This window comes from Cornus florida, unplaced genomic scaffold, assembly GCF_030987335.1.
Source record: "Cornus florida cultivar Cherokee Brave unplaced genomic scaffold, ASM3098733v1 CherokeeBrave_3.0.0_Hap2_Chr09, whole genome shotgun sequence".
Taxonomy (NCBI): Eukaryota; Viridiplantae; Streptophyta; class Magnoliopsida; order Cornales; family Cornaceae; genus Cornus; species Cornus florida.
In genome coordinates, this window is record NW_026775579.1 from 13806980 (window position 1) to 13822992 (window position 16013).

A 16013-nucleotide genomic window follows, 5' to 3' on the forward strand; every position below is an offset into this window, starting at 1 on the left:
AACTAATCAGATAACAAAATGGGATAATTAGTGCACAGTGGACATACAAGTGTAAATGGATAATGAAATAAAATAGGGAGAGAGATATAAGGGTGGTCCTGAAAATCAGGAAGCACTCTCTCACTGAAATCACTGTGATGCACTTGATGGAGTTAAACATACAGATATGAGAATATAATCATATGACATCCATAGGAAAAACATATATATATAATAGATAAAGTGCAGGTGCAATAGAAATATCAAAGCTGACATACCGGCTGTAAAAAATAATGTTACTGTATAGTGACAAAAATAGAGATCAGAGAGCAGAGATGGATCAAAAGATAAAAGGAACTGGGAACTCATGACGATGAGGTAGGACGGGCAGGTCGGGCTCCACGGATATCTTTGGATAGATCTCGAAACATAGTCATGACATCTGTACGGAAGGTAGCAAAATCAACTCTGCGGGCCGTAAGATCAGCTCGTATGGCAAAAACAGCATTCTTGTAATGACCCGGTCATTTTCATTCTTTTCCTTTTCTCGGATTTTCACGGATATTTTTTTTCCGTTGATCTTTTCCTTTCTGAGTTCAATTTCTCGTCACTTAGTGTCATCTTGAGTACTCGGGAATAGTTTCCAAGACTCTTTTCCTTGGATTAATGACTTCCTTTGAGGACCGAGTCATTTTCATATTTTCACTTTTGTGACACTATTCACTTTCGTCTTTTTCTCGGTTGTCACTTTGTTAGCATAACCTCACTTTTCGTGTTCGGATTTGATTCCAGTTTTGCATGCATCCACGATATTTAAATTCCATACTATGTGTATTTTCACTTTTGTAGAAAGGTATGCTAAGTGCATACTTTTCTTGTAAAGGGTATAGACGCATAACCTTTTTAAAATTTCTTAAACTTTAGGGGTTTTGTGTAATTAATGTAAAGTAATTATTTTTCGTCTTAGGGACCATTTTGTAATTTTATTTGGAAGATATTTTCAAAAAGGACCTTTTTGCAATTTTCGAAAAGTGTGACAAGTGTCACACTCTCATTGGTCCACTTGTTGACATGTGTGTGGAAACACTTTGAGGCCTTGGATGAGGACATGTGGAGGGTGGAGATTTGACCACTTGTTGGCCTAGGATTGGTGCACTTTTTGGCTTGGATGGTTGACAAGTGTGGGCTTGAGATTTAGCCTAGGATGGAGCCTTAGATTTGTGATAAGTGTAGGCTCACAATTTGATCTTGCATTAGTGTGTGTGTGAGAGGTAGTGTAAGAGCACATAATGAGTGGAGGATCTCTATCCCCTCCACTCATATTTCATCTTCATCATTTTTCATTTCCTCCCTCTCTTATAAAGAAAACCCTAGCCTCCATGGATGGAGCCTAACGCCTTAAGCTTTGACCTTGATTTTTGAGAGCCTTCCATTGATTTCCAAGCTTGAACTTGGGAATACATTTTGTTCCCCTCATCTTCCTCTTCATAACCCTAGAAGGGTTTGGCATTTTGTGTTGATTTTGCCTTGGATTCTAGATAGACACTTCTCTAGTGAGGTAGGGGATGTTATAGGGTTATATTTTTGTTTCTTGCATGCTATAGATGCTTTTATAAGTTGTATGCATGTCTTTTGCTAATTTGATAAATTAGTGATTTATCATATCTTGCATATAAATCCTTTTAGACTTGGTAAATGATATGGCCATGAGTTGATCTTTGACATATATTAGTTTGAGATGATTTAGATGAGTTTTCAAATCTAGAGATTAAATGGATTTAATTTGATTTAAATTCTAGTAAATTGTGTTTTGCTTGTACCCCATTTTAGATTTGAGATATGGTATGACTATGATTTGGTGCTTGTTATGTATTAATTTGGGATCATTTGAATAACTTTTGAAATCTAGAGATTTAATTAAAATTGAATTAATTAAATTCTATATGAAGATATCTTGGTCATTTTGTACTTTTTACTTGATATTTGTAATGAGCATACTATGTTGTTTAACATAGATTAAATTGAGGTTATTTGGAATAGATTTGAAATCTAGAGAATTTAATTATTTTGTTTAATTAAATTCTATCTAATAGCTCCATGAATCTATTGGTATTTTAGAAGTTGTTTCTATATTCAAATCATGGACTTGAACTTGTTATGTATTCACTTTGTTGTGTTTTGAGCATTGGACAACTTTGTTGTTATATTTATATTCATGAGAACATGTTTTCTTTGTGGAATATATTAATGCCATGTGTAGTGAATTGCACACTTTGTAATTGACATTATGTATGTCATTTTAGAATTGAAACTCTAAAGCATGGATTGTGTGGTTTCAACCTACTTGTGCGTGGAAGGTATTTTCATGCATTATATAAGTTATGTATAAGTTGTGAACTTATTTGGTTTAATTTTGGAATCTTGGAACATTGTTGAGTTGAGATGGCTAGGTTTTGGCTCTAGTACGGGGACGTGAGTCTTCTAAGTCATTGAGATAGTGTGCACTTAGGGTGGTTTTCCCTGTAGGTTAGTGCCCGGAATAACCATTGAGGTCTCGGCAGAATTCCGAGCTTAGATGTCCAAGTCTTTTGCGGGTTAGTGCCCAGAATAACCATTGAGGTCTCGGCAGAATTCTGAGCTTATATGTCCAAGTCTTCCACTATTGATTTTCGCATTCAATTCCAAGTTAACAATCACATTTATATTGTAACTTGTGGTTTTGGTTATTGGCGATTTTGATGTTGTTAAGTACATCCATGTTTATGATCTTAATGAATCATTTTGATGTTCTTAAGTACATCTATGTTTATGATTTTTGTGAATCATTTTGATGTTGTAAGGTACATCCATACTAAATTACTATATTTAGTTGATTGCACACTTTTAGATTTCTAGTTGATAACCTTGAGAACCTATGTCTTGATGTGTGGTATTAGATATTCTAATTATGCTAAATTGTTATATTTAGTTGATGTTACATTTTAGACTTCAAGTTGATTACCTTAAGAATCTATATGTTGTTGCTTTGTGAAAGCATGCTTCTATGTTGTTGCCTTATGTAAGCATGACCCTATGTTGCTAAAATTGCATGAATGAGGTGATTGATGCTAGAAATGATCTTAGGTAGCTAGGATGCTCCCCGAGTCTCACCTTTGACATAGACGTTAGGTGGAATGAACCACAATAATTAAATCATGCAAACTTGTAAAACGTAGGTCGATGCATGCTCATTTCCTATGAGTAGCTTTATATTACTCACCCCTACGATACTGGGGCATATTTCAGGTACAAGAACCAAGGTTGCAATTCTCGTCATGCTTGGAAGATTGGTGGACTTGAAGATTTTCATTTCTTGTAAAGGTTGGCTTGAAAAGCCATTTGTAGCCTTATATGTCAAAATATGTATATTTGAATTTAAACATGTAATGTGTACATGAGTACACTCCTTACAATGTATTTGATATGTATGAGATGAGGCTGGAGGCCAATGACATGTATTTGTATTCTATGTAGTTTTGACTTCATGAAATGTTATGAAAATATTGAAAAAATGTTAAGTTTTGTCTCACTATGTTTGCATCGGGTGTGGGAATTCCGTTTTGATTCTTTTGTTGGATCTCATTAATCATGCATGAAGTGTGGCCAAGGGCCAAATTGAAATTTCCAATCATTTGCTATTTTTGGTTTTCAAAATACCCGTTTCAAATTCATTTTCGCCTTTTTGGCCATTGGGGGGGTCGGATTTTGACTCAACCATTTCTGGGTGTCGCGGACCATTTCCGCATGCTCAAAATCACTTATTACATTTGCGTGCATATTCGTTTCAGCCTAGAAGTGCATTTGGAGTCAAATGTAGGTTTGGTGCAAACTTACATTTTTGCCATTTTGAGCCTAAACAAAGCATAAGGGCATTTTGGGATTTTGACTTAAAAAATAAAGTTTTCTTTTGGTATGGTTGGCTAGAAAACATGATTTTGAGGGTAGTTTCTTCTTTGTGTTTTTCTCAAAAAGGCCCAGAAAATCCTCAAAATTGCATTTCAAGTCAGCATTTCAGGAGCAGCCTACAGAAGTTCGAGCGCTCTAAAGGGGAGGTTCGAGCGCTCAAACTTTGGGCAGAATTCTTGGGGCAACTTTCGAGCGCTCGAAGTCCTTGTTCAAGGGCTCAAAGTACTATTCACGGGTGTGTGTGTCTTGGTTCAGCACTGCACCTCCGACTTTAAACTATCTTATCTTCTTCGTTTTATCTCCGAATTTGTCCGTTCTTGAGTCTAAATTGATCACGTCAAAATACGGTTTCCAATGGTACTAATTAGAGCTTTATATTCTTGTTATGGCTCAAGTTATTCAAGTTTTAATAAGGTAGTGTCTGTTTTTGGTTCGAACCGGGATAGGGTTTCCCTTCCTTCGACTTTAGAACTTGATATATTTGTCGTCCGGACTCCGAATCAGGTGATTCTTGAGTCTAAATTCATTAATTTTTCATTGTATTTCCAATGGTGTACACGGTGGTACCCATTTTAGTGTGGAATGACCATTGTGCCTCTAGGTTCATTCTTATCCATTTTTGAAACGTTGCTTCCGCATTTTCTTCTTTTGGGTTTCGTGACCTCGTTGAGGGTCACATTGGTGTCTTAGAGGGGTGTTGTATCTCTAGAGACTATTGTTCTATCTTTTGCTTCCGCATTTTGGATCCATTTTGGGTCATCATAGGACACACTGGGTTAAAAAATCCAGTGTCGTCACAATCCTCAGGAGTCTGCAAGCGTACTCCAAAGCCAGGGGTCAGATCTAGAGCCTTAGGTATAGATGAATCAGAAAAAAACTCCCAAGTCTGCTCCTGGTCATGAATGGTGATCGGTTGGTCAATTAACATCAACCTTCGCAATAGCACGAATCATTGTAAAATAGGGCTATTGGTCGGGTAAGTCGAACCACTGGGACTGCGCTAGTCTAACGCAACCTAAGTGTTTAGAGTCATTCTTAGGATGATGAAGGAGTGTTCATAGAGGTTTTGTTTGTTGTCACTTAAATTAGGAATTCAAAGTGCATAAAACACTAATTTGCAAGGAATTTAGGATGAAAAGATTAAGAAGAGGAGACTAGGGAAGTGAATCCGCCTCCATCCCTATACATATGCTAGATTAGACCTAAATTGGGGGAAAAACAACATATGATGGTCAAGACTTACATAGCAACACATGGTTGCCATATAAGTAATCAAGAGGTACATTAGGTCTCAAACAAGTATAATCCATCAAAAGATAAACATGCTTAGACTACCTAACTAAGGTGTAGCTTATACACATTTACTTAAATGAGAGACTATCAAGTTCTTGACAAAATGATAAAGCACATGGAGTTAGAGATTAAGCATACACCATCAAAGGATTTCCTAAGCAATGGTCTATCAAAGTCACCTATCAACATGCCATGAAACCATTTCATAACCTTGCTTCCACTCTCACCATGAAAAACTCAAGCAATATGATTACTCTAAGACATCATCTAAGACAAGATAATCAACTTAAAGAAATCATCCATACATGTATCAACATTCATTACAACAAATGAGGTGCTCTTGGTTATGGAAAGACCATAAAATATACATGGCAAATCCCCAAAATAGACTATCCTAGGACATGCTTACAAGGGAGGGACTTCATCACATCCCTAGAGAAAGAGTTAGTTACCCATTGCTAAGCTAGAAGAAGGAAGAAGCTCCATCCAAGACTCCATTTTCGTGCTCCTACTGTAGCACTCAAGAACACCCTCCTCCTTGCTCTCTTCTCTCTCCTCTATCTTGCTAGAATATAGGATAATGATATGTGTGGCCTTCCTTGCCTTATCTCCTTCAACAAAGCTCTCTCTCTCCTCCAAAAAACATCCCCAACCACCTCATAAAGAAGTAAGTAGAAAATGAGGAAACCAATGCACAAGTGGCTGCCAAAATGAGAATTCCTGAAGGCAATTCTGCCCCAAATTCGAGCACTCTAAGCAAGGCCTCGAGCACTCGAAAATGGAGCAGATTGCTCCATGCTTGCTTTGATTTGCCTGGACCTACTTTGGTAAAACAGCCATAACTTTACGCTCCAAACTCCGAATGACAAACCATTTAAAGATTTGGAGAGCTGATTCAGAGCTTTAAAAACTTCATGTTTTGATGAAGACCCAAATCTCAAGTTTGGTTGGTCGAAAATGGGGAGAAAGGCAGTACTTCAGTGCTGCCAGGCAGTTCTGCGCACCACTGGTAACAAGGCCATAACTCTCTGCTCCGAGCTCCGAATGATGAACCGTTTGAAGATTTAGAAAGCTAATTCAGAGCTCTAAATCTTTCATGTTATGATAGAAGTCCAGTTCTTGAGTTTCTAGGTCAAAATGGTGACCAAAGTCCCGACTCCACTGCTGATCTCGTGAAGCAATCTGCCCTAATTTTGAGCACTCGAAATAAGGCCTCGAGCACTCGAAAATTGGCCAGAATGCCTTATGCTTGGTTTGCTCCGCCTGGACCTACTTTGGTAAAACGGCCATAACTTTGCGTTCTGACCTCCAAATGATGAACCGTTTGAAGATTTAGAAAGCTAATTCCGAGCTCTAAAAACTTCATGTTTTGGTGGAGATCCAATTCTCAAGGATGGTTGGTCGAAAATGAAGATCAAGGTAGAATTTCATTGCTGCCAGGCAGTTCTGCGCACCTCTGGTAACAAGGCCATAACTCTCTGCTCCGAGCTCCGAATGACAAACTGCTTGAAGATTTGGAAAGCTGATTCAGAGCTATAAATATGCCATTTTATAATGGAAGTCCAGTTCTTGAGTTTGCAAGGTCAAAATGGCGAGCAAAGTCCTAACTCCACTACTGCCAGAAATTCAGAATTGTGCCTTTTGATGGCCAAAACTCCACAAAGCCTTGATTTTACTCCTTTTTTGGCAAATGGACCTGAAAATATATACATACACACAAATGAAGATAATCTACTTAAATAATCAAACGATGGACTTAACTAATGCAATTTAGGGCGCTTGAATATACAATATTCGTCACTTATCAAATGGGCAACCCAGTTGGACTGTACTGCTCTGTAGCATCTGTAGGGCACTCTAAATCGATGTCTATATACTCAGCAGCTGGATCGACTGGTGCGTCGTCCGTTGCGGGATCTACTGCTACTGCCTCAACTGCTACCTAAGCTGTTGCCTATGCCTCCTCAGCCTCTAGCTCCTCTACAGCCACTACTGCGTGGTCTTGCAGTCTAGTAATGATGGCATTGTAGCTCTTGTTCCAGTCCTTTTTCAAGAAGTGACAGGAACCTCTCTTAGGGTGCTCCCGAGGATGAATAGGGTAGTGCTGGTAGATAAGAATCTGGGTAATAAGGTGGCCGTATGGGAGAGACTTAGCCTGTCCGGGCGTCTCCTTGCTAATATACTCGTCAAATAGCTTCCTCATTACGCTCCAGATAAGCGCGGGAATAGATACCCGGTGGCCCGTGTAGAAAGCATAGAGGGCTGTCAGATAGTCTCCTCTCCGCTGGATCTTGTGCCCGGCCATATATATATTCCGAAAGAGAACGGAGTCGAAGAACCATAGGTCATCTGGAAAGAATGTGCGGGTGGTGAAAGTCTTACCATCGGCATAATGACCTATAAGAAATACCACCATGTTGGCATAAAAGGCCTGTATAGCCTCGGATATAACTCCTGGAGCTCCGGAGGGCATCTGTGTGGATAATGGCAAGAGCGGGCCAGCGAGTCCACAGTGATAATGATCTGATGGCCATCTATGGAAGTGACCAACTCTGCTGTGGTATACGGGGATGGTCGAAGGTTCTGGAAGAACAACCATACCAGCTGCAGGTAGACTGGCTCTATGACTGGGGCAAGAATAGCTATAAGGCCTCTCTGAATGATGTCGTGGTAAGGTGATTGGGTCAGCACTGATTTGGAGAAAAAGGCTATGCCAAACACCGACTCGTGGTTGACTGCCATATGCGCATATCTAGGCACGGGCCTATCACGCTCCTGAGCTGGCTGGGCTGGCTAGCGAGGTGGAGATGGTACTAGTGAATGCTCAGCTCCAGTATATGGTGGAGATGGTGATGGTGTAAATGTAGGATGAGCCGCAGAGGTGGATGAAATATGATCATCCTCAGCCTCATGAGCAGGTGACTGAGGTGGTGTAGGCTGTACTGGCTCCTCATGTGCATGAGAGGGCTCTGCTGGCTCCTCTATCCGTGGTCTGATATGGCGCTAAGGCCAGTGTTGCCTCTTGGCAATAGTCTTTCGGTTAGTCATAGCCTGAAAAATAATTTAAAAACTTGCAAGGGGAGTTAGTACCAGAATTAAGAATTGAAAGCACAAAATAGAAACATGTATGTCAAATAAGATAGACAAATCATATAGATGACATGAATCTATGCAAGTGGCAGGATGTGAAGCATGCTAAGCAGTATAAGTATGAAATGCATCCAATGTGGAATATCACAGGCATTGGGCATATATAAGATAGTATGAACACAAGATATGAAGAATGAAGTGTGTATGTAAGATCTGTGAAATTCGATCGATTAGAAAAATAAGTGAGATCGATCTCACAACTTCAATCGATCTGAGACACAAGTTCGATCGATTGAACTGTGCTCTGTGAAAAATGAGAAGTCACAGATCTGTGACCTTGGAAGCACGGGGCCCACACGAACGTGTTCGTGGGCCTATCAACACAACGCATCATCAAATCCCATCACTGTAGAAGGCCCATTCTCCCAAAATGAATCAAAAATATATAAAACATTTATTTAAACATATATACACATATATACATATCTATAACTCAGTGTTTCGAAGCTTCAAAAATGGAGAGTCAATCATATATAAAGCATGAATGTAACATATAAAGCATGTAATCATCATATCGAAGCTTAAATCATAGATGAGATCTCGGATTTTACCTCAAAACGATGAGAGAAGTGGAGAAGGGACGAAGGAAGTGAAATCCAAGATGAGGGAGAGAGTGTAGCTTGGATCTCACCGGAGATGGAAGAGATGAGAGTGTACAGTGACGAAGAGGGAAGCAAGGGTTTGGAGGGTTAGATCGATCTAAATGATCAATCTTGAGACCCTCCAGGTCTATTTTAAAAGCATTTCCCGATTAGTTCGATCGATCGAACAAAGACTTTAGATGATCGAACTTTGATGAACTCTCCTTAAAGTATATATATATATTTTTTGAACAATAAATAAAATAAAACAAAATCTTTTTGTATTTTTGAAATATTTTTGAGAAATAAAATAAAATGAAAATAAAATAAAATGAAAATGAAAATGAAAATATTTTTGGATTTTTGAAATTTGAAAAGTCAAAATAAAGTCAAAATAATGAAATGAAGAACTGAGATCGATCGGAACAAGAGTTCGATCGATCAGATAGAGGGCAAACAAATATGCAGGTTTTTGGCTCAGAAAATTGGCTAAGTGTTGGAACTTAAAGATCGTTCCAACTTTGAAGTTGGATCGATTGAAGAAGTTCAGATCGATCTTGAAATGTTTTCGATCGATGAGACAGAGAGCTGAATATGCAGGTTGATGCAGGCTCAAAAAATTTCTAAGTGTTGATGCATGAGATCGATCAAACTTTGAAGTTGGATCGATCGAAGGTCTCTTGATCGATCTTAGAATAAGTTCGAACGATGGGACAGAAAGGTGATTTGGATGCAGGTGGATGCAGGTAGAAAATTTTTCTAAGTATTGGATGCAGGTGTAAGTTCGATCGATCGAACTCTCATTTGAGATCGATTGAACTTATGCAAAATGATCAATCACAACACAAAATGCACGCAATCCTAATCACAGTTCCTAGTAATGCATATGAACCAAAAACAAGTATCTAGACTTCGCAAGAAATGAAACTTAAGATAAAAATGAGGGAGGAATAGGGTTTTGACACCCTACGAAATGTTTTTGCTAGTCTTTAACGTCTCTAGCAAGACATTGGCTCTTTTAGCCTGGATCAAAGATCTTATAATGCATCCCCTCCTTGTTGGGGTGATAGATGCTTTGAACTCCACCCAACAAATGGTTCTTTAAAGAACTTGTTGGAATAAGCTCAAAAGAAACTTTTGATCCATTGTCAATGCAATCACAATCTTTGGGCTTCCATGCCCTTTCAAAGCAAGAATTTGAAACAACACTTTGAGAATGCAAGGTTGAAGATGATCCTTTAGAAGTTTTGGTCATACACAAAAGCTCACTTCCTTGACATTGAAGATCATGACATTTATCTACAACATTAACCTCCCTTTTATATTTGTCAAATGAATTGGCTATGGGATTGAAGATATTCAACTTCACTTTCATGTGGCCAAATGAGATCTTCATTATCCCCGTCCTACAATTGATGTTGGCATTAGTGGTTGCCAAGAAAGGATGGCCAAGGATAACGGGAATTTGGCTCTTAGGATTGGGGACCGGTTCTGTGTCTATGACAACAAAATCAACCAGGAATAAGAATTTATCAATTTTAATCAAAACAACCTCAATGACACCCCTAGGCTTCTTAATAGATTGGTCGGCAAGTTATAAAACTACCGACGTCGGTTTTAATTCACCTAGGCCCAATTTGACATAAACTGAGTATGGAAGAAGGTTAACACTTGCTCCTAAGTCAAAAAGCGTTCGATTAATGATATGATCACCAATGATGCATGAAGTAGTAGGTGAACCGGGGTCCTTAAACTTTGACAAAGTGTTATGTTGCAAAATTGAGCTTACTTGCTTGGCCAAAACCACTTTTCTTGGTGCTTGGCTCTTGTTCTTCCGCTTTTGGGTGCACAAGTCTTTCAAGAATTTGGCATAAGCTGAAATTTGCTTGATTGCATCCAAAAGTGGAAGATTAACTTTTACTTGCCTAAATATTTCCATAATTTCATTGGTTTTTGCCTTTTGCTTTTCTTTCAAAATGGACCTTTTTAAGGCATCCGGAAATGGAACTTTTGGTTTAAACACTTTTTCAGAATTTTCTTTTGAACTCTCTTCAACACAAGAAGTTTTTAAACCATTTTGTTTCAAATCATTTTTCAAAACTTCTTTTTCAAACACATTTTTCAAGACTTTCTCATTCACAAGATCATGTATATGCAATGAAGGAGGAATGGGATGTGACACGGGACGGGTGACAACTTGAGGTTGCACCGGTTCACTCTCTTCATTGGACATTTCAACTTGATTATCCACAATCCTACCACTCCGCAAGGTAGTCACCGCATTAACATGTTCAATGGTGTGGCCTTCCAATAAGGAATGGGTTTCCACAACACATTGTTGCTTAGGTGGGGCATTTATAGGCATATTTCCCTTTTTCTCTTGCATTAAGAGTGCTTGCTATTTGCCCTACTTGGGTTTCTAGCTTCGCAATAGATTGAGAGTGAGAATGAAGTAATTGAGTGTTAGTCTCTAAAGTGCCGAAACCATTTAAAACTTTATCTTCAAAGGCGGGACTTCTAGTATTTCCTTAGGAATAAGATTGGTTGGGAAAATGAGAATTAGCAAATTGATACCCTTGTGATTGATAAGGTCTATAACCTTGATATTCCTTGGTTTTAAAGTGGAGGTGGAATGTACTTCCCTTGAAAACCGCCTTGGGAAGGGTTTGAGCCCTCTCCTTGGTTTTTCCAAGAGAAATTCGGATGATTCCTCTAACTTAGATTATAGTGAGTACCATAAGGATTGTTCCCCTGGTTCACAAAAGCTGCATTGACTTGTTCATTAGGTTCATTTTGCACTTGTCCGTGAGGACAATGAGAAGTAGAATGAAGAACACTAGAACAAGTCATACATGTTTCATTTGATGCACGATGAGAATGGTTTAGGAAGGATGATACTTGGTTCACCGAGTTTTGGTTAATCAAAAATTGATCAAACCTTTGAGATAAAGACTTCATTTCAGCGGCTATTTCATTTGAATAGTCAACTTGATGTAAGCCAACACTCTTCCTATGTTATGAATTTCTACCATTCTTGGATGATAATGTTCTACGCAAAGAATTTTCACTCATGCTCTCATAAAGAGGCCACACATCATCCTCATGCCTATCAATGTATGAGCCATCTATGGAAGCATCAACCATACCCTTATAATTGTCTGATAAGCTCTTAAAGAAATATTGAACTAATTGCCATTTGGGCATGTCATGATGTGGACACTTCCTAAGTAACTCATTGAAGCGTTTCCATGCCTCATGAAACGTTTCTCCATCCCCATGTGAAAATTCTCGAATTGAGGTTCTCATAGCATTGGTTTTTGAAACCAGAGAGTACTTCTTCAAGAACTCTTGTTGCATTTCTGCCCAAGAAGTGATTAAAAAAGGCCTAAGATTGTTAAACCAATACTTTGTCTTGTCTTTTAAGGTGAATGGAAAAAGTTTGAGTCTTAAAACCTCTTCTGGCATGTCCGTATATTTTACGGTGGAACATACTTCAAGAAACTCATCAAAATGCTTGTAAGGTTCTTCACTTGGAAGTTCATGATAGTTAGGAAGCATTTGAATAGTTTATGGCTTAATTTTATAGTGATGTGCTCTAAATGGAGGCAATTGGATGCATCTAGGTGCATTATACTCATTAGGCACATAATGGTCTCTTAAAGCAAGATGTGGATTAGCTACTTGAGGTGCAACATGAACACCTTGGTTTTGAATTCCTTAATTGATGATGGGAGGTTGTGGAGCATAGATTAGCCTTAGCATTCCATATGGAGCTTGGCATTGTTGTTGTGGTGGTTGGTGAATGTATGGCCTAGGCATGCCTAATGGTACTTGTATATTCTCATTGTGCACATTAGGATGAAGGATACTTTGTTGGTCTATGTGACCAAGGTCCTTAACATGACCATCATTATGGTCATCTATTAATAGATTGGTTCTATTTGAACTTCCTCTTCCCTTAGGATTTTTGTGACGACCTTGGTTTTTAGGCCAGCGTGTCCTGTGATGAACCGTAAGGATGATCCGATAACGGATCTGAATGCGGAAGCGAAAACAGAAAACAAAACTCTAAGAAGTCAAAGTGACCTTCCATGAGGTCGTGGAACTCAACAAGAACTGATGCGGAAGTAAAAGATAAAAAATATAACAAATAAGCCCCCAGGGGCAAAATAGCCATTTTTAAAAATTATAGATTCAGGTGCCACCGAGCACACTGCTGGAAGGACAACAAAAAACTAATCAAGATGGACTCAAGAATCGCATGATTCAGAGTCCGGACGAAGAAGAAACGGCATGACGAAGAAAAATGAGCACTTAAAGCAAAAAGGGTAAACAAGTAATTATCCAAGAAGAAACAGGTGCAACCAAGCACACCGTTGGAAAGACAGCGAAAAATTAGTCAAGTTCAAAAAAAATTCACTTGAATCGGAGTCCGGCTGAAGGAGAAAAGCCCAGAAGAAGAATTGATGTCGCGGCGGCTTGACGAGGGGCCATGACAGCCCCATGCGCACGCCCATGCGCGCGCCCATGCATGCCGCGAGCGCGCTAGGTGCACCATGGCTGGCAGTAGCAGCCCATAAAGCTGTTGTGGGGTTATTTTTCAGAAAATTCCAGAATAGAGGCTGAATTTGGAGGCCTAAATAAATTTTTTGCAAAAACACAAAGAAAAAACCCCCCTCAAAATTGAGTTTTCTACGTGACTCGCGAGAGAATTCAAAAAAAACTCAATATAGAATGCCCAAAATTCCCCTCCATGAAATCTGGTCATGGAGGTCCAAAAAGCTGCTATGTCGAAAAACTGAGAGCTGAACTTCATAAGCAATTTTCGATATCAAGACAACATTTTCTGGAAAAACACGGAAAAGAAACCCCCCCTAAAATCATGTTTTCTATTCAACCATGTTGAAAGAAGAAAAAAACTACCATGAAAAGTCTATAATGCCCCTAGATCAGAGTATGCAAAAAAAGTGCGAAATGAATTCACAAGAGGCTCAAAACACAAACGATAAGGTTTTGCCCGGAAACGACCACGCATGCAAACGTAACTTACCTATATGAATGTGCCACAATGGTTCACGACTTAAAAATACCACTAATACAAAATCCGACCACCCAACGAGCAAAAAGGCAAAAATGGAACTTTGAATGAAAACTCAGAATCCAAAAATACAAAACGGGGTCAAATGGCCGTTTGGCCCTTGGCCACACTTCATACAAGATTAATAAGACCCTATAAAAGAATGAAAATGGAATTCCCACACCCGATGCAACCATGGTGAAGCAATGACTTGCGATTTTTCAAGATTTTCACAATATTTCATGAAATTAAAAAGTACATAGAACACAATATACATGTCATTGGCCTCCGGCCTCATCTCATACATATCAATTACATTGAAAGGAGTGTACTTAAGTGCACATTACATACATGGAATCAAATATACATATTTTGACATATAAGTCTATAAAATGACATTTCATGCTAACATTTGCATGAAATAGAAACTTGAAAGCTACACGACATCCAAGGAATGCTAGGCTTCACGAACCAAGTCTTCGTACCTGAAATATGCCCTAGTATCGTAGGGGTGAGTAACATAAAGCTACTCGTAGGAGATGAGCATGCATAGACCTAGCATTTTACAAATTTATCACCTTAAGGTGAAACATGTTAAAGGGGCTCATGGCACCTAACGTCTATGTCCAAGTGAGACTCGGGGAGCATCCTAAGCTACTTTAGAGTCTAAGTAACAAGAATCATGATATACATACGTGTATGAAACGAATCATGGTTGGGATAATCCAAAGAACGCAACAAGAAGAATGTTTGAGCATAGATTAACATGAATTGCATTTTCAATACAATTGAACTAGGTCTAGAGTAATCCATACAACATGACAAAAGCATATTTGAATGCAAGTTAACAAGAATCACATTATCCATGCAATTCAACAACAAAAGAGCATGTTATACAATGCAACAAGGTTTAAGTTCTCAAAGCCATCAACTTAGAATCTAAAGCACAAAATAACAGTAGTGGTTCATGCCACCTAATGTCTATGTTATAAATGAATCTGTATGATCAATCCTAAGCTTTATTAGAACGTAAAAACACGATTTTCAATATCGATGCAATTTAACCAACATTGGAATTTCCAATACAACGCATAAAGCACAATTTCGCAAAGTTAACATCCTGTAACTTAAAATGGAACGACAAATAAGACACAACAAGTTACAACATCATCTAGTTATTAACTTGAAAATGAAATGCGAAATCAAACAAAGTGGATACTCGGACGTCACGCCGCATCAGACTGACAACATAGTTACTTTTGGGTTACTAACCCATGGGTAACCTCCCTATGTGCGCCCTAGACCATATAGAGGGACTATCCCCCGTACTAGAACTATGTCCTAGCCATAGTCAAACAACGACATCCCCAAGTTTCCAAAATCAACAAGTTGTGCAACAACGCATATATCAACAAGAATATGCAAGATAATCAACTATTTACTAAGTTTGGGAACCTATACAATACATGCTCTAAATCCACAACCAATACGATATGATGAATGTCGAATCTTCAGTACGCGATTCGTTACACGCTATGCATGAAAGATGTTAAACACGAAGTGTGCAAATCATTACACAAGGCAACAATATATTCAATAAGGAAAACATATTATTACGAATACAACCATAGCAACTATGTTATCCAATATTCAAAACGTAACCAAATGAATATACAACAAGTCTAAGTCCATTATTTGAATATAGAAACCACTTCTAAAACACAACTAGATCATGGAGCAAAATGATAGAATTTAAATAGACAAACACAATTAAATTCTCTAGATTTCCGATTCAATTTCAATTAATCTCAATTTAATACATGTTAAAGGGCATGGCAAGGTCATCACCTATATCCATTCTAAAACTCAATTAGGTTGTAAGCACAACAAAGTAGAACTTTAATTAAATTATGCTAATTTAAATCCAAGGTTCTAAAACAACTTCAAATTGTCCCAAATTAATATATAATAGTAAACAAGTCATGGCC

At 38.4% G+C, this 16013-nt stretch overlaps 1 pseudogene; it reads left to right on the plus strand.

Moving 5' to 3' along the window:
* The first annotated feature begins 12150 nt into the window (after nt 1–12150).
* On the plus strand, nt 12151–12249 carry LOC132275731 (small nucleolar RNA R71; annotated as a pseudogene).
* The last annotated feature ends 3764 nt before the right edge of the window (nt 12250–16013 follow it).